Source organism: Chenopodium album, chromosome 15 (assembly GCF_948465745.1).
Source record: "Chenopodium album chromosome 15, dcCheAlbu1.1, whole genome shotgun sequence".
NCBI classification, from domain to species: domain Eukaryota; kingdom Viridiplantae; phylum Streptophyta; class Magnoliopsida; order Caryophyllales; family Amaranthaceae; genus Chenopodium; species Chenopodium album.
In genome coordinates this window covers 52893790-52913469 of record NC_137848.1, presented here as the reverse complement: position 1 = coordinate 52913469, position 19680 = coordinate 52893790, and the positions used below count along the sequence as shown (strand labels likewise).

Genomic DNA, 19680 nt, shown 5'->3' with positions numbered 1-19680 from the left:
TAAATTTATTTTTCCAATATACTTTTACTTCTTTTTATTTAACTTTCTTAATACCCGCGAAATCAACCCAAATGGGTCGTTCTTTCGGGGACGGAGGGAGTATATATATATATATATATATCTTAGATATATTGATTCTTTTCTTAGGGCAACCTCTCATTACAAGTTAAAACAAAGCTTTTTCATGCTACTCGATCATAAACGAAAAAATAAATGGTAATTACGACCTACAAGTACAAATAACTTACATAGTTACATATGTACTTACCAACACGAGTGTTATTTTCCACATGGAGTGAGTAGTTTGGAATTCAACAAGCTATGAACAAATTTTACAAGGCCGAGTAGAATTTTTAATTTTTAGGAAGAATTTTTAATTATTAGAAAAAGGTACTCCGTATTAAAGAGTACTTAATTATTAGAAGCCCTTATCAACAAACGAGCAATTGTATAGACTTCTATTCATGCCAGGACAAAGAGTCCAATCAATTTAAGAAGCCTAATTTGAATCAAGGTTTACTTAATTAACGATTGTTGATTGGTGCAACTGTTTTTGTTAGCACTAAGCATGAATGCATGATTGCTAATGTTCGAGAAATATCCTTCACTAATAAAGAATCTTAGTTACTTTGTATTTAAGAAGTTAGTAAGGTGGATAGTTATATACTTCATATATACTAAATACAAAGTACTCCGTATATTGTATTCTATGAAGAAAAAAAATTATTAATATTGTTTGACGTATTTTAAAAAATAATTACCAAATTTTAACCTCACTTACTCAAATGAAATTTTAAATGTCTTATTTCTATCCAAAGGAAAGGCTTGCTTTCTCAACAAATTTATTTTAAAGTTCAATCAATCAATAATTTTTTTTGTTCAATAAAAAGCAAGTGAAAAGAATATAGCCAAATTGTAAAGCGTCCATTTTCATGTATCTATCATTTGTGAATTGAAATTTGGCTCAATTTGACATTTGAACCAAAATTTCCAAACATGTCGTTAAAAACAAAAGCTTGATATATGTGAATTGATCTACTTCCTTATAGAATTTATTAACACCATTTATTTTTTATACGCCATAACCGTCAAGACATCAACCACTGAACCACCACCCTAACTCTCTAAAACCTAAGATACGCAAAATGATAAACTTCAAATGTCCAATTCTTAGCTACGATCGATTTTGTTTGACCATAGAGACAAACAATAATAGTTTACGACACGCACAAAGTTGTTACCAACAATTTAGACAGTCGATCTATTTTATGATAGCCTATATAATTTTACAGCTTAAAATGGAAAATTACGAGACCCTTCTCGAGAGGAAATCCAAAATTTCCAAATGCTAAAAAAGAAAATAAAATAAAAATACTCTGTATATGAACACTCGTATATTTTTTGAAGAGAACACTGGTATATTTAAATTAGAACTATTGAACTAGTAGATTTCAACGGTCATTAAGATTGACTTACATATAAACTTCATTAATATTATTCTGAACTAGTGATGCAGAATGACAACTCGCAAAGTCAATTGACTGCTACCTTGATTCGATCTTTCTCCTATTCACTTGATAAAACTACTCTACTTAATTAAGTTGACATGCATCTTAACTGACACAAACTTTAATTACATCTAATTCAAGAATAATTATCAATTAATTAAGACAAATCCCCATAAAGCACGACATATCAAGGTGATGCATCATGCATGCACCAATAAAATACGAGTATGACTACTTATATTCCATGCTTTACTTAATGTTTGTCTTATTAGACCTTTTTTTTTTTTTTTTTTTTTTTTTTTTTTACTTACCAAGCTAGTCTGGTGAAGATGGACAGATGTTAAAAATTAAAACTTTAAAGTCGCAAGTTTGATCTTATCATTATATATATATGTTACTTTAGAGTAGAATTCTCTTACCTTCTCCAATTACTTTTAAACATTAACTTATGTAGCTAGATTGACTGATGCTTCGATTTACTAAGGTTTTTGTCTTACTCAAAACAAGTAAATACAAAGCATACTTTTCTATGTACACTTTTCAATGCTATCTTTGACAACAAATTATGTAAATAAGTAAAATTTAAAGTATATATATACTCTACGACGACACTTTATACGTCAAGCAATAAGGTGTCAAATGCTTGTTGATCGATGATGATTTCTTATCCAACAATATCGAGACATATCTAGCAAGATTTCACATTAATTTATTTTAGCTTATATAGAACAATGAATTGAATAATCATGATGTGATTAAAATTTTGTAACTAAGGGCATATTCACTTCAGCTTAATTTCAGTTCAGCTCCAATTAGTTCATTTCAGTTCAATTCCTAATTTCCTTCTCTTATAAAATATTCATTTTAACTCTATTCAGTTCAGCTCCAATCAGTTTAGTTCAGTAAATATAAAAAGACTCTAAATGAAATATTCCAAACGAGACAAACATATATAACAGAACGGAGGCAAAGGCACCATCAGGGTATTATTGACGTAAGGGAGTCATAAAATGAGAGGAAACAACGTAGCTTTCCGTCGGTGCAATAAATTAGGGGCAAAATAACAAAAGTTAGAAGGGGCACTCCCATTCCTATATTAGGGAATCCTCCCTTATATTTAGCTGAGAAGTCGGTTTCCCATGTCACATGAAATTATTGCAGACACCAAGTACAATTACAAAAATATTCTTAAGTAATTGGTTCATTTGCTCAAGAAATTCTGTTATTAATCTAATATTAATTACATATAATAATCCAATCTAGTACTCATATTACATGGTCGTTTTTGGACATTTCTATATTAGACATTGGCCAATCATATAATTTTTCATTGATAATTAATGAAAATCACCCCATACAAAGACATATTATAGTGAAATACGAGGCCGTGTTATAGTGTCTATATGTATGTAACATAAACACGTATATGTATACAACTATACATCATGAACCCTTTTTTTGCACATTTGTGATGTAATTTAGCGAAACAAGTTATAATGGGTTTCGCTATCAGGAGTTGAACTATAATTATTTGATAATTTAATTAGAATGCAACTTTAAATCATAGTGTATACTGATAATATAATTTCATTAATTGAGTTTTGTATACTTAGCTTTCTGATTTTTAGATTCAGAATTCTCCTATTGATGTTGATTTATATAATTATACGTTATTATTTTACTAACAATTTTTATTTCAAATCCTTCCGAGATCGATACGTTTTTTCTAGTTAACATGGCAATAATTAGTTTTGAGCCAAATTTACCTATGTAAATAACTATAGATTGATGAATCTTCTGAGTTTCACTATTGTTCAATTAAAGCTTTTGATTCCAAGAATCTTAAATGGGCCCCTCCCACTTTCTTATACGTCTTGTTAATTGGTGTGTTAGACACCTTTAGGGTGCTGAAATTTATTTATATACACCGAACTAATTTAAGGTTATAGCTTTTAGTCTCCATTTAATTATAGTTTTTATTCTCCATTTGATAATTACTCAAATAAGAAAATTATATCCTCAGGTGCACTGTACACCATAACAATCTTTCTTAGGGTGCATGGCTTTATTATGGAATTATGAGATTCGAGAACCAAATCGAGGTGTTAGTCTAAAAAGTATTCTTCAAATATATAGGTTTATCTTCTTCTTTTTTGTATTCGTACTTGTCAATTTATATCCAAATCGGGATACAAAGTATTGGGTGAGTAAGTTTTACCATAAGTCCATCCATTACATAAAATTCCAAAAACTAATATGTCCAATAAATTATACTTCCTCCGTTTTTTAATTGACACCGTTTGACTTTTACACTATTCACAAACTACACTTTGACTCGTTTTTGTGATTTATAGATACGATAAAATATAGTCACGTGGGATCTTGTATGAATCATTTATATGTATATTTTATTAATTTCTACTTTTTATAATTTTACAATGTTGATAATTGAAGTTATTAAGCGTTAAAAACATGTGTTGGCAAGCGTGATAATAGAAAGGTGTCAACTAAAAAAAACCGAGGAAGTATGAAATGTACAATAACTTATATCCAAATTTTTTCCATGGAGGCGGATGCACAATGCTCCCTGCATCCGTTTTTTTTTTTAAAAAAAAGGCGGAATAAACATTTAGTTGTTCAGTAAAGAACATACAATTATTTTGTAAAGAACATCTAGTTATTTTATAAAGAACATCACATATAATTGTATTGAACATATAGTTGTTTTGTAATGAATATATATAGCTATTTTGAAAAAAAACATCCAACTTTATGCTCTTTATATATATCTAAAGAACATCCATAATATTAATAAAGAGCATGATAATTAGAGGTCATCAACTTCAGCCCGGCCCGATCCAACCCGAAAATAGGGCGGATTTGGACAAGCCTAAAAATATATTTTTAGTTAAAAATCCAAACCCAGCCTAAAAAAAGCCTGAAAAGCCCGCTATATTTTCCGGGTTTGGGCACGAGATATTATGTTAAGGCCCGACCCGACCCAAATTTTCGATCACCTCTAATGGTAATATAATGTAATGGAACATTATTTTTATTCAACCACCATAATCTAAAGATAAAATTCAATTCAAAGAATATTTCAAAATAAACAATTAACATTATGTCACAAATAAAAGTACATTATATTGACAATCAAATAACATGAAGATACAGAACATTATTTAACAGCATGTTATGTTCTTTACAATTTATAACATGTTCTTTTCACTTTAACTTAATGTTCTTTACAATTCTATAACATGTTCTTTTCACTTTAACTAAATGTTCTTTACATTTTTATACATTTTCGCTTTTTTTTTTTTGGAAGGGATGCACCATGCGGATCATGCATCCGCCTGCAAGAACCACGCATCTGTAAAAAAAAAAATGACATAATTTTTGTCACCCAAAAAATGTTTTTTTACTATATATATGTGTGTGTGTATATATATAATGCCATATGTGTCAAAAAAAAAAAAAAAATGCCATAAGTTGATGAAGTTTTTTGGATTATACCTTTCACTCTTTCAGTAGTATATATTTTTTACGAAAATCCATCTAAAATAGCAAAGAAGCAAAATGAAAATTTGAACATGATCATGCCATTCTATAAAAATTATATTCTTCTTCTAATCTTTTTAGTATTTCGCTGTTTTGAATTTTGATTGACCCAGCTCAACAATTAGATTAACTTCACACCATTCATAATTTTTTGTTTTATTTTTTGTTTCCCGATGAACTCCGTGACATTACATTATCATGTGTCTACCCTACTTTTCTAACACCCCAGAAAATGAGCAACAAAACGATTCTGATAATAATTGTCTAAATTTCGGCCTAGTATGGTAATTTATATGACAAACTAATTAATTTATAGAAAATAAAGACACGGTGAAATTAATTTAAATTAAGGGTGCGTTGTATTCACTTGATTTGGACTAATATAAACTTATTTGTTGTAGAATTCTTTCATTATTTAATTTAAGGTGCATTTTTTCATTACTAGCCTATTCTCAAGGAATTTTGAAAGTTCAATCACAAATAATTGCTTAAACTAATTTAGTTATAAACTTATAATTATGCTAAATGACCAAAATATTTCAATGAACATAAAATAAGTTGAAATGGTGACCTCTAATCAAGGTCTATTTCCTCTAATACTAACTTGAAAGGTCAATCATATATAGTTAGACAACTAATCAATCTAGTTATGTTGACTTGTTTAGGTGATTGGAATGTTTAGCCTAAATAGTTTGAATGTTCAATCACAGATAATTGATTAATTGTTGTATTTGTTAATGATTTCTTATGAGACGAAGCAACAAGACATTTATTCAACTAAGCAAGTTTATTTTCTTAGTATTCCTCATGTTGTCATAATTCTGAATCCGCTTTTTTAATTATTTTTTCGACCCAACGTGTCTTTCTCACTTTTAAATTTAAACTTATATTTAAAATCATCTTTACACGGCATAGTACGAGCCCATAACCTAGTTAGACCACGCAAAAGTTGTGTTCCCCTAGGCCTAGGTTTGAAGAAAGAGCCACAAAATTGAAAATGCCATGCAGATTCTCATCAATTAAACTTGTGTGTAGGGATCCGATGTTTATTTTATTGTATTTATATTCAATTATTTTTTTAAATTATGTGTGTGTATGTAATTGTAGGGTACATGATTTCGTCCTCATTAGAAGTGAGATTTTCTTCTGAATTGTCTTGAGATTTGAATTCTATGACAAGAATATACATATATGCGGATAGTAATTAAGCCACCCCCTCTTCCTTGTGAAATGTCACACTCTTCGCACAATATCAAATAATTAAACTTTAATATTTTTAATATTAATCTTTTTGTCAAAAACTAAAATAAAATATTCATCTTATTATTATTTTATTAATTATCAAGTCGGCAATTTTTTTCTACACATTTTACCTTCCCACTTGACATGGATATTTGCATAGAATAGGACATTGGAATTCAATATAAAAAGGCCAGAAAAGCTTTCAACATAATTATTACCTCAGAAATTTAAATAAAATATAAGCTTTATAAGATGTCTTACTAATGATAATAATGTCAATTTAATAGCAAAATTAATTAAGCTTGAGAGTTGATCAATTTATATTATTTTAATGAAATGTTTTCTTTGGTGATGGAACTTATTAGCTCTTAATTATAATCTAGCTTATTAAAAACATATAGTCATTGTGTCAAAAAAAAACATATAGTCGTCTGATTGGAGAATAAGAAAATCAAAATAGGGGATTATACACGCAGGTACACTTTTATTTATCCCTTAAAAGATATATAGTGTACTATGATACGAATTAGTAATTTAAGGGTCCGTTCACTTCAATTTAATTTCAATTCAGTTCAGTTCAGTTCAGCTTCAATTAGTTCAGCTCAATTTAGTAAATGTGAACAAATCCTAAATGAGATTAAAGAGGAGTCAAACTTGCGACCTATTGTACGTATTGTACTACATAGTATGACTTAAAGATAAGTACTTTAATTTCAGTGAAATAAATGCCTCGTGTGTGATGGATATTGGAATTGGACACTTATCGAGTTTGTCATTGGGAGATTGGTTGAGTCGTAATTTCATGTTTGTGGGATAAGGATTGAACTTTCAGTTGTTTGTTCATTAGTACCCAATTAACATGTGGATGAATGTAGGAAAGACCATGGTTAAACATAGGCCCATTAATAAAGCAATTCTTAGATGATTGGATTCCATGAGTGATGATTGAATTGGACTCAACAAACGTTTAGAAATGGTTCATTCACAATATTGGTGGGTCTTGGAGAATTATTTTAGGCTATTATACTGTTTACACTTATGTTAGAAAACTAGAAAAGATATAAACACATGTGACAATACTGTTTGATTTAAATATATTGTGTATTTACAAGCGTAAAATTACAAGTAGATCAATTAAAAAGAACAAAACGTTAAATACTCCGCAATACATAGGGGACAATAGTCTAATTAATTCGAAGGCAAATTGAAAAATCTTGGAAAACAATGATTAGTTACTAATTTGATGTGTTAAACTCTTGACTTGGCTATAAATATGGACTATGGAGTGGCATAATCTTTCTTAGTTGACCTAAGCAAACAATTTAAAAATATCTTCTCAACTAACCCTCCCTTGAAAGCAGGAGAAGGATATACCTTGATGCTATTTAATTAACGGCTAAACTATAATGATTAATTAAATTTGGTGATTTTTTTTTGGGAAATTCCCATTGGTACACCCGTGGTTTTGACTTTTCTCATTGATACACTCCAAAATTTTTGCCTTCCCATCGGTACACCCATGGTTTAGCTTTTTTCCCAACCGTGACTAACACCGTTAAAAAGTATTTCATTAAGTTAAAATAATTAAGGAAAAGACTTTAATACCCCTTTTAAACATCTAATGTCTCGATTTGCATGTCGAAAATTGTTCGGTTAAAGTTTAATAATTGGTGTTATTACTAGTTAATAAGTACACTAATTACTAGTTAATTGGTGTTGAATTCTTATTAATTATTTAATTTAGGTGTTATTTGTATGACCTCCTTACTTTAATAATCTTAAAATTCGTTATAGAATGAGGGGGTAGCTTAATTTGATGTTCACCTTTTCAAAATGGCGTAATTTGATGTAGATTTATGCATAAACAATTTTTTTTTTTTTGGCTGATGATTAGATTAATCAAATGTTTTATTGAGAGGGACCTAATTTCCAATAGTATGTTGTATCTTGTATGTATGTTGCTGTAAACATGAGAAATTGAGAATGGACTAAAGTTGGTGTATTTATTTTTTAATTTTATTTTTTTGACGGAATATTTTTTAATCTTTTGACATATAATAAAGTTTGGTGTTAAAGAATGTCATTATCAATATAAAAGCATGATTTGTAAGCACTTTGGCTTACAATTGATGCTCTTATGTCAATGGAACTTTCTTCTCAGCGCCCCCCCCCCCCCCCCCTCCTCTCTCCCAATCAAAACAAAATTGTCGGCATTATTATTAAGACGGTATATTATTATTATTATTATTATTATTAAGACGGTATATTATTATTATTATTATTACTGTTAAATACGAGTATTATTTATTTAATTTATTACTTATTTATTCATGTATACCTTTTTAATTTATTTTAATAAAAGGTTCAAAATGTCACATAATTAGTGTATATCTTTTTTTTTTTTTTTTTTTTAGGAAGTGTATATATTTATTTTAACCCAATTCTCAAGGAATTAGTTGTCCTTCTAAAAAGTTTTTAAATGATATTACTTGAAATTTAATTTTATGTGTTATTTTAAATTGATTGTTGAATACTCGTCTTAGTAACTTTGAAAAAGAAAATTCATATACATAGTACTCCATATATAACTAGCACCATTGTTCCTCATGTTATTAATGGTGCTAGGATACTTACAATACATTATACTATCCACAAAGATCTTCTCACTCATTATAAATTTGCACACTAGCAAAAATTCATAGAATAATGTAAGTACTTGACTACTAGTTGTGATTAATTTTTGATAAGAGAGACGAATTATTAAAGAACACTAATAGCCTCACAATGGGTGAAGTTGGGGTAAAAGTATAAGAGCCTGTTCCGATTTAATGAAAACAATTGATTGGAGCTGAACTCAATTGAAATGAATTGTTTATGAAAAAAGAAAATTAGGAACTAAACTAAATTGAACTGAATTGAAATTAAGTTGAACAGAACATGCCCTTAATAATTAACATAAATCAATAACTAAAAACTAAGGTACTTCAAGTTCAGAAAAGAAATGAGTGCATTTAAGTTCTAATAAGATTTCCTCAAGTATTGTTAAGTTTAGATAACCAATTGACCGTATCTTGAGTGCTAAATTACAACCCAATAAATAGAAATTTAATTTGAATATACTAATACTAAATATTGTCTATAATGTATAGTTATTTTGAGGTTTTAATATTTATCTGAGAGAAAGAAGGGAATAAAAAAACATACCGAGTACTCCATAATTTACAAAGACCAAGTTCGATCCATATAACTTAGTTTGATATTTTGTTTTCCGTACATAAATTTGAATACATACAATCACAATGATTCATAAATAAATCTAAACGTATTAAAATCAATTTTATTCATTAATAATGAATGAATTACAAATTTAATTAGTAATTGAAGAAGAAAATGACAAGTGATACACTATGCTGTAATTGATGAAGACAATTTAACCTATTTTTTGGTAATTAATATACTATTAAATAAATTTTCAACTATTAAAGAGTAGGACAAATAACACAATTTATTGATAGTTAATGTGAAATCATTTTTCTTCCTATCTAAAAGATTTAGACACCCAAATAATTAATTGTTACTTCTCATTCACACTCTTCCTACTAAAGTTAAGGTAAAAAAATTAATAAAATAAAAAAATCATTCTAGTATTATACACTTCTGTGTACCACGTACCTAAGGAGCTCCAAATGAGTCGAAAGAAAAAAAATTAACTATAAAGTGGAAATAAACATAGGTGTAGAAGGAACCCTTTTTCATAACAATCATTAATAACCCTTTTTTCATGGTCCAATGAATTTTTTTGAAGTTGAAATAGTGTCAATAACGCAGTTGACCTTATTTTTACTTATTTTAAAAAAAAATAAGTTTGGATCAGATTAGAAAAAATAAGTTTAAATCAGATCATCTTTTATGTGCAATTTTTTATCCCCAGATATCATTAATTTCGTAATGAAAAAAATTATGAAAATTACATATTAATAAAATACACGTTATTACGAATCTAACAAGATCACATTTGATATATTTTTTCCTATAAACTTAAGGTCAAAGTTTGGTCAGATCAGACAATAAGATAAGATCAATAAAATTCCTTCATTTTTATGATTTAATAGTCTTTCAATATTACCAAAATTATATGATAGATAGTCCAGAATAAGCATCAATGTAGAATCAACCAAACTTCCAAGAAAATGTTTCATATTAATAACCAAGACATTCAAATGTTTGATTCAAAGCAATTCAGGCACTAACCTCGTAGTCTCTATCCCTCATTGATCACATTAGTGTAAATTTTAAAGGCCATTCCTATAAGCTTAGCTTCTCTATAGATGGTAAGAAACGTAGTAGTTCAATATTATTAAGACGTATAAAATATACATGGTCCCCTGTGTTAGATATTAAGACTATTATTAACCACGTAACATACGTGTTTAAATTATTTGCAAGTAATAGATGTCAAATAAAATTTGTTACCTGTGACAACACTCATAATTGTAGTCCATACTCCTCCATACAGTGACACTAGTACATAATAACATAAGTTATAAGTACCATCAACTTCTTACCCGTACTTGTGTCTTGAAGATTTCTACCAAAAAATTGCCAAAAATGGAAGCTGAAAAATAGGATAAATAATTCCTCAAATAATGATACTAGTAATAGCTACTTTCACCTCTATATCACAGAAATTTAGAGATTTTTCAGAAACTTTACAAACTGTTATTATCTCAATATAACTGTCATATTCTTCTTCAATTCACAGATAAAAAGTGAGAAAAATTCTTGTCCTTAATCACATGGGACACTACCCTACATCTAAAGGGGTAGAGAGAGAAAGTAAAGACCATTAAAATCACATTGACAAGAAGAAAATGGCCCCACTCACATGCAGAGTGGCAAACAACAGTGCCAACTCTGCAATCACTTTCACATTGAAAATGGCAGCATTGGAAAAAAAAAAAAAAAAAAAAGAATATAGAATTAAATAGAAAAATGTTATGGAGCTCCTTATGATTATACAGTAGCATAACATGGTACATTACCTCAGAATTCAGGGGATGAAATCCTGAGTCAGAAAATTTAATATAATCATAAGAACTATCAAAGGCACATTTAATTTAAGGATAACACATTATAACATACATTGAATTAAAACAAAGTAAGTTGTTGATGCAAACATGGGATGTGTTTTACAATTCCCTTCTGAGGGAGCGAGTCGCTCCCTGGTGATCTGATAGTAATTGTTCGTTCGTTACAGTTATTTCACGACCAATTGATACATTCTTAACAAGATTCAGACTGTAGGTTAAATGATACTGATAAATATGGGAATTGTGTGGGTGTGTGGGAGCTCAAACCTCCCAACCTCGAAGTTAAAATTTCGCCTTTTCATCTCTGCTGGCTTCAAAATTGGGTTAGTGGTTAACCAAAAAAAAAATTAATGTTGGTCTAGAGCAAGCTCGGAAAAGACCTGGGTGAGCATCTTAGGCTTGAACAGAGAACCTGCTCACTTCCAACAGTCTGTGATCAGTCACAAGTTATAATTCCAGAATTTAGTTCTCCTTCTGATTCTCTGGTAAATCTGAGAACGTCTCCAGCACCTTATGCGAGGGGGAACGTAGTAAGATGATTAACTTTCAAGTGCCAAAACAAGAGAAACAAACTGACTTTTACTTACCTCATAGAGGTACCAAGAAGCAAATGCATCAGTTGCTGCATAACGTAACTGGGCCTTTGAAAGCGGATCAGCTTCCCAATTTCCTAGTCTAATCTTCTTAGGCTTCAAGAGCTGCATACAAATATACAATAATCTTTAATTACAAAATCTTTACTATTAAAAGAGCACATAACACAGCCAAAAGAGTAATGGGGACAGTAAGAGCCACAGTCATAACACACAAAAAAATTGATGGTCAGAGTGGAAGCAGTTTTCTGAGGTGACAAATACCACAGTGGAATACAAACACAGAACTAAATCCATATGTAAATCAATTGTTTAAACATTTCATAGCACAGATGGGAAAAGGCAATTGAGGCAGCTTTTAAACTTCAGATTAGATATCAAGAAATCACAAAGAAACATGGACTCACAACTGGCAAATTTAGGCTTCATAAGGAAACTTAATATTGAAATTAGAATGGGACATAGCCTTCAAAAAAATTAGGATTGGCAACCCCCTCATTCATATTTTATACACTAAGCATCACATTGACGAGTTTGCAAAAACTTTGTATCATAATGATCCTTTAATAAGTTACTCATGACACAGAATAATCTTCACCGGATTTCATTTCTAAGGCTTATTAAGGAAGAGACAAGGCACATAACATGGCTAACAGCAGAATCTGTTACGAATGAAGTTCCACAAAAATACTTTTTCAGATGTGATTCTCACAATAAACGAAAATTGTTGTAATCGTACAATGAAAAACTGAGGTTCATGACTCAAGAAATTCAGTACAATTCAAATTATAACAAACTGAAATAAGGAAAAAAATGTAAGTATATGAAGAAAAGTAGCTAAGTTCCCATAACTGACAGGGTCTGGGCAACAAGCCCAAATCTGGGTATATCTACAATGTCTATAATAAAATTCTCCATGAGAAAATGCAAGGTGCTGCATCATGTCTTAAATTTATGACAATCATCTATCTTAGAATAATCATACAAATAAATAAATAAAAAAAATGAAACACAGATAGTGAGAATTAAGAAAGAAACTGATGAGCAAAGTTTCAGGTGAACATAAAACAGGAAGAAGAAATTGGAGCATATAAAAAAGGCAATCAAAGAATGAAAGTTAAAGACACCATCGGCATTAAAGAGAGCTTCAAGAGAGGCAATAACCAATAATTAGTAAATCAAGAGGTTCCAATTATGTACTTGTTTGCAAGTAAATGTTTCGACCAGTGAAGACAAACTCCACTGCTTAGGTACACCACCAAGCTTTTGATTGGCCAGACTGGATAGATCTTCCAATGATTTTATTGACACATTATGGTCATGAAAGACTTTGACAGCATCATTGTCAATACCAACTCCAACCTGTAAATAGTACAAAATTAATTCACTGTTACAGAAGAGGTTCACAAGAGATACAATTTAGAAGCACAAAATTATAAAACTCACAACCTTGATATATGTAGAATCTTCAAGGAGAGATGCAGACTACCAGGGAATCCAGAATGAATTATATGCAATACATAACAATGATGCATATCCCCGCATATTTGCATGACTGCAGCTTTTCCCTGTGGAATACCTGTAGCACAAATTTCAATGTAAGAATGGTTAGAAAAGGTTGTAATTTACTTGTAAAACGTTTGTTGGTGCACATTTTTCATCATTAATATCATTGAGACAAACCCTTGACTACCGCTGCAACATATTTTCAAAATTGTCATATCATTGAATCAAATTCATTCTCGATACTTTGTAAACCCTATTGATAAGCCTGTTATGGTTCCAAACCAACTTTTATCACCCCGTGAGATACCCTCCACAAGTCCACATCCACTTCAACTTTTGAAAAAGTTCCTGAAATTGGTCTAAAAACATGAATTATAACCTTCAATTTTGATTTTTTTTCAACTTTTCCGGCCAGAATGGAAAGAGGAAGAGGTGTTTCCCTTAGACCCCAGCAAGCCACTTGGGTGGTTTGAACCATCAAATTTGGCTCTTAACTATCAATTTAGAATGTTATAAGACATGTCTTCCATCATTTATATAGGCCGCCTCAAGATGGGACTGAGACACTGAGTGACTGACTAGGAGTAGTCGAGTACATGTTTCCAAACAACCATTTGTGACCACAAGAAGCATCCCCATCATAACATAAATTCATGAACTAGGGTTTGAAAATCTTTGAAGGTTCAATTTCATGTATAACCTTTAATTTTGCCTCAAAGGACAATTTCGAACAAGCAAGGTTAGACACATTGAGGCGCATCTGAAGGGACCCCGTGAGGCCTATTTAGTGGTTGATTCCATCTAATTCATATCTTAGCCCACGACTTTGGATCCTTCATAAATATGTCTTAGATTGCCTACCATGGCCTTATCGTACCTTGTTACAACAATTTTCATCTTGTTATAAGTAGTAATTTCAATATAAGAATGGTAAGAAAAGGGTGGTCATTTTCTTACAAAATGTTCGTCGGAGCACAATTTTCATTATTTATATCATTGAATAAAGTAATAAAACTCTTTACTACTATCGTAACGAATTTTCTAAATAGTCATATCACTGAACCAAACTCATTCTTGATACTTTAAAATCCTATTGATAGACTATTATTGTTCCAAACTAGCTTTAGGTTGTTGAAATCATTCACTTTGGCTCTTAACCATTAATTTAGCTAGTTATAGATAAGCCAACTGTCATTTATGTTAGGTCACCTTAGGCCTTTATGTAATAAATAGTGTGTATGTGGTTTTAAACAACCTTTTGCTAGCCCAAGATGCCCCCACCATTACTTGAGTTTATCTAGTTATGACATTAGGTCCAAAAATGATCCGAAAACGTGTTTGCCTTCTGAGCCTCCAAAAAAGTTTTTTGGACTCATCTAGGTTAGGCAATAAGGTGCTTCCTATGCTTTTTAAGGGACCCCGTGAGCCATATTTGAAGGCCAAAGGCATCAAATTCATCTCTTAGCTCATGACTTTGCACCAATGCACCCTCACAATTATTTTTCTTAAGTCACCTACCTCGGTACAGGAAATAGAGAAGAAAAGATTCAAGAAAGGGAATTCAGGTTACATAATTGGTTCAATTACCCAAAAAAAAAAAAAAAAAGCATCTGACAAACTCTCTCACTCTCTCTCTCGCACAAATTCCATGTTCATCATCTGCTCCCTTATCCTTCTTCAACCAAACACCATCTTTGTCTCTAACTGACTTCGTTGATGATCCATTGCTCCCTATTGCCACAGAGAAACCAACCAACCTTCATCTCTTTCTAGGGCTGTATTGCAGTGATCAGGTTAGTCTATTTGGATATTTTTGTGGTGGTCTTTTAGCAGTTGGATTCCACAGTTCCACCATTTAACTTTAGATAAAAAGCTCAACCACCATCAATCCCTTAACCATGATCTTTCAGGATCACACTACTCTATCAGAAATTAATGTCTGCAAATACCATTTATTCCCCTGATTTGATATCTCAAATTTGCTCATGCTTGCTGAAATATGCAGCTTTTAAGGATTTAATAACGGTTTTTGGGTTTCCAAATGAAAGGACAAAGGTGGGATTGGCCGATGGGGCTTGAGGCTTAGAATGTGGTGGGGGGCAAATAACAAAAGACACAATAAAAATCAACAAAATGCACACTAAAAATTATAGTATAGATAGCATGATAACATAAAAGATGATAAAAACCAATAAACTGCACACTAAATTTAATTAATAAGGTGATGAACAGAAAGATATACTCCACCCAATAATTTTGGAAAAAACATCAATGGAGGGAATAAAACCATAGGTCAAGATTGATGCAATAACATTGGCCAATTTGGTAACAGTCCTGCATCGATCTTATATGCTATTATGTAACAGTCCCTTGTGAGTTGTGACTCACAATTTATCAGTTTGGAAAACTGAAAAGCTATAATGAAGTGCCAAATATGTGACATAAGGGGCCTTATGACCATACATACTATTCAAATTCACAATATGAGCCATTGCATAGTTTCAAGTATTCAGGGGAACATAGCTAACTCTATCACAGTTGTCAAACCAAAGGCTAGAATCCCTCCAAATGGATGACACTACTGATACAAAAGAGATATCAGAATGATCATACCTTCTTAGGGGCTTGGCACTAGCAGCATTTTGTGATGATGCCAAGTTCAAGGGAATAAGAAGAACACCATTAAAGTTCAAAAGGTTTTCAATCTAACCACAACATATGGGTTGTCAAAGAAAACATATCAAAGGTCACCCTTTAGAGATTATGATCTCACACTCTCACAAGAGGGTATCATGAATATCAAGGTCACTGGCAAGGACGTTGTGCACTGAACACAATCACAATGGTAACCCAGTCTCTACTGCAAAGTCCATAATTTGGTGGGACATGGTCACGTTGCCCACATGAAAATAATACTGTAAGAAATTCAATACTCCAACCCCCCAAAGACTAATTCCGTATAGTGCATGACCAAGAAGATATCGTAAAAGGTTGTCTTTAGTAATCTCAGAAGAAAAAAAGTTTAATGCTTACATGTAAGACCACCCATAATAAGTTATGCTACTGCCAAACACGAGATTTGGGGTCTAAAGCCAAATGTCAAAAAATTAGTCAATTGAGGACCTCAAGAAGCTTGGCATTAACTGCTAAGTTTAAGGAAAAAACCCAATGTTAATAATTTGGATATAGTTAGTTCCATACTTAGAGATGTCCTAGGATGAAGAACAAATAGAACAGCATCTCCAATCATTTCAGCTTTTCAGGCATAATTTGATGGTTAGTTGATGTAAGACGCATTAAGCTTTTGAACCAAAGTAAGCATAATCTCGTCAAATTACAGACCTGACTAAGATCAAAGATAACTTACACAACGTGGGGGAGTTCCAAGTAAGCAACAAAGATAAAATATGCCCATGGTTACAAGCCACAATGGAAATGGGAATATTAACAAGTTCGAGAGAATGATCCTCAAAGCAAAAGCTGTCATAAAACACGTCGTTAAAGGCTACTGTTATGATGTCATCAAACTACTCGCTAGGGTAAATAAAACCCTTTCTTCAAACCATGCACTTTCAACATGGTTCCATTGTCCAAATCGCCTTACATCCCTAATAACGTCTAATGTACAAGATCAAACAAAAATGAAATATATATCTATCTATCTAAGTCAAAGGCAAGCTTTTTACAAGTGAATATTGCTTGTCAGATAAGCACCTCAAACCAGTGTCTGAAATGGCTTGACAGAGCACTGAAACCAAGCACTTATGAAGATCTCGGCAAGTCGCTTTTGGACACTAAATGGCACAATGAGAAGTACAGGCTGCATTAATTCCATGTATGCAATCTGTTTTTTACACAACTTTAAGAACTGCGCTTCACACCTAAGCCCTGTAAATCCATCGCCTAGTGCACATTAAACCTTCTCAACTAATGTCAATGAATCAATGATTCAAAGGTATCTTAAACAATTACCAATCTGGAATAACTATGCCCAAAGGGTCAGGATTCAATCATCCTAGTTTGTGTAGGGAACTTTCCATCCATAGATAAAGCCAGAAGGTACAAACCTATTGTCCTGTTAAAGGCTAATGGCATAACTGCAAAGCCTACGTTCAGAAGCATTTCGTCAAGTCACAACTATCAAAGTCTATCGTAGTTTGAACTAAGGGTAATTAAAAGCTAACAGTCACTACTTGATACCTCCAATTAGAAATTACAAGCATGAACAATGCCACAAACAATCAGAGGGTAAGAAGTATAGGTCTTGCCTCAAACTGATAGTAACAGCTTAAATCACATATTTATAAGTAACATGCTAAAAGGTTTCCAGCAATGATAGATCGGGTGCCTAAGCCTAAACTACACAAGCACTGATATAATAACATCAACAACAACATTCCTTGAGACCTCTAGATAGGCTCCAACACAAGATGGATAAGGGTTATAAATACAATCTTATTCTCATGGTAATATTAAAGCTCTTTAAAACCTAGCTGTGGAACACCATAATCATGAGCTACTTCACCATTGTTAAGAAGTACACAGAGTTTATAATGATCATTTTAGTTAGTCCATTAGAATCCAAAGTCAAATAACAGTCCCAAGAACAAAGTTGTAGTGCGTGATCATGTTTATCATGGCAAACAAGCAAGAGGCTCAAATAGATATGAGCTTGGAAATCTTACAAATGAAACACTAAAGCACGAATAGAAAACCACGTAAACCAACCTCGATCAAAGCTAGGTTTCCATTCAATGTCGAGGCCAAGAACAGCCCTGCCTGTTTTGCATTTCCTAGCCTCCAAAAACTTTAAAATCTCCAATGTAGCTTCCTCTACCTCCTCCGTCGTCCGGGAATACACAATGCGGCCACAAAAATTCAGTGCAGGATACTTCATTTTTACACTGCCTAACAAACAAAGTTACAAAATTCAATTCATCACATCTACAACAAAATATCCCCACAAATCACAATACCAATATTCTAAAAACAATCCATCAAAATCCCAAATTCCAGGCAATAACACAAAATTAACCAAATTTATAAAATCAAACAAACCCCAATTTTCAAAACAATCCAATGAGTTTTACCTTGGTGGTGGAAGGCCCAATTTCTTGAACACGGAGTTAGCGCAAAAGAACCCGAATTCGGAGATGAACCCAATTCACCATTTGAGCAAGAAATGGAGCCCGGCAATCGACGGCGGGTCGTGGGTCGGGTATTAGGGTCATCGTCATCCTTAACTGAAGAACTGCTACGCGGGGTTTTGAAGGAAGATGAAGGGGTTGCAGAAATTGTTGATGTTGCAGCTTCAAAAGCTGCTTCAATGGCTTCCAATTCTTCGTTTGAAAAGGGTTTATCCCAATCATCAACAACTGTTTGAAATTCAGTTGTTGTTGTGATTGTTGTTTCTGTTGTTGATGATGATGAAAAATGGGGTTTTTCTGGGAAATTCTTCATTTTTGGCGGAATGTTTGAAACTTTTTAAACGTTTAAGAGTTGTAATTTTAAATTGAGAGACTTTCAGTTGGATTGAACTTTGGTTTTTACACTTTTTTACAATTTCTCTTCTTCGATAAGAAATGTGAATAGTTGTGATACTGTGATAGTGTCATTTAAGAGGGAACACCCAACAAATTAGAAATTGTTATATATACCGGGTGTAAGGTACACTCAAGTGTATTCTACACTATTTATTTGATACGAGTTTTTTTGTTTTTTTTTTTTTTGCTCATTTGTTATTAAAATGAGCAAACTTATATCAAATAAGCAAAAAAAAAAAAAAAAACTATAGGTGCACCTACTTTTATGCACACTCGGGTGTATATAAAAGGTTCCCAAAAAAAATAATTAAGAGACCGTTTCCGTTGGTCTTTTTGATCAACTTACATCGTTACTTTAGTGGTATAGTAATCGTAATTTCATGAAGTATTATCCTCAACTATTGACTATGATGGGTGACAAATGCACTGTTGACTATTGTTTATTAACTATTCTGTATGTCCTTATTTGTTTGTCCCATCAAATTTTTGAGATGTTCGTTAAGGATTGCCCCTTTCTTGATATAGTAACATGCCCTCACCGCTAAACTTACTTGCATACACTCATAAAAGTGAAAAAAAACCAATATACACCCAACCATTTGCAATTTTTTGGTTTAGTAAAAATCATATTTTGTGT

The 19680-nt window shown here is 31.7% G+C and overlaps 1 pseudogene across 1 annotated transcript; it reads right to left on the bottom strand.

Moving 5' to 3' along the window:
- Positions 1–11311: 11311 nt before the first annotated feature.
- LOC145582592 (3'-5' exonuclease-like) lies at positions 11312–19052 on the bottom strand (annotated as a pseudogene). Its single transcript, XR_014099909.1, has 6 exons — positions 18591–19052; positions 18229–18408; positions 13444–13573; positions 13195–13356; positions 11989–12099; positions 11312–11911 (listed from the first exon to the last, which is right to left on the bottom strand). The product of XR_014099909.1 is annotated as a 3'-5' exonuclease-like (transcript).
- Positions 19053–19680: the final 628 nt, after the last annotated feature.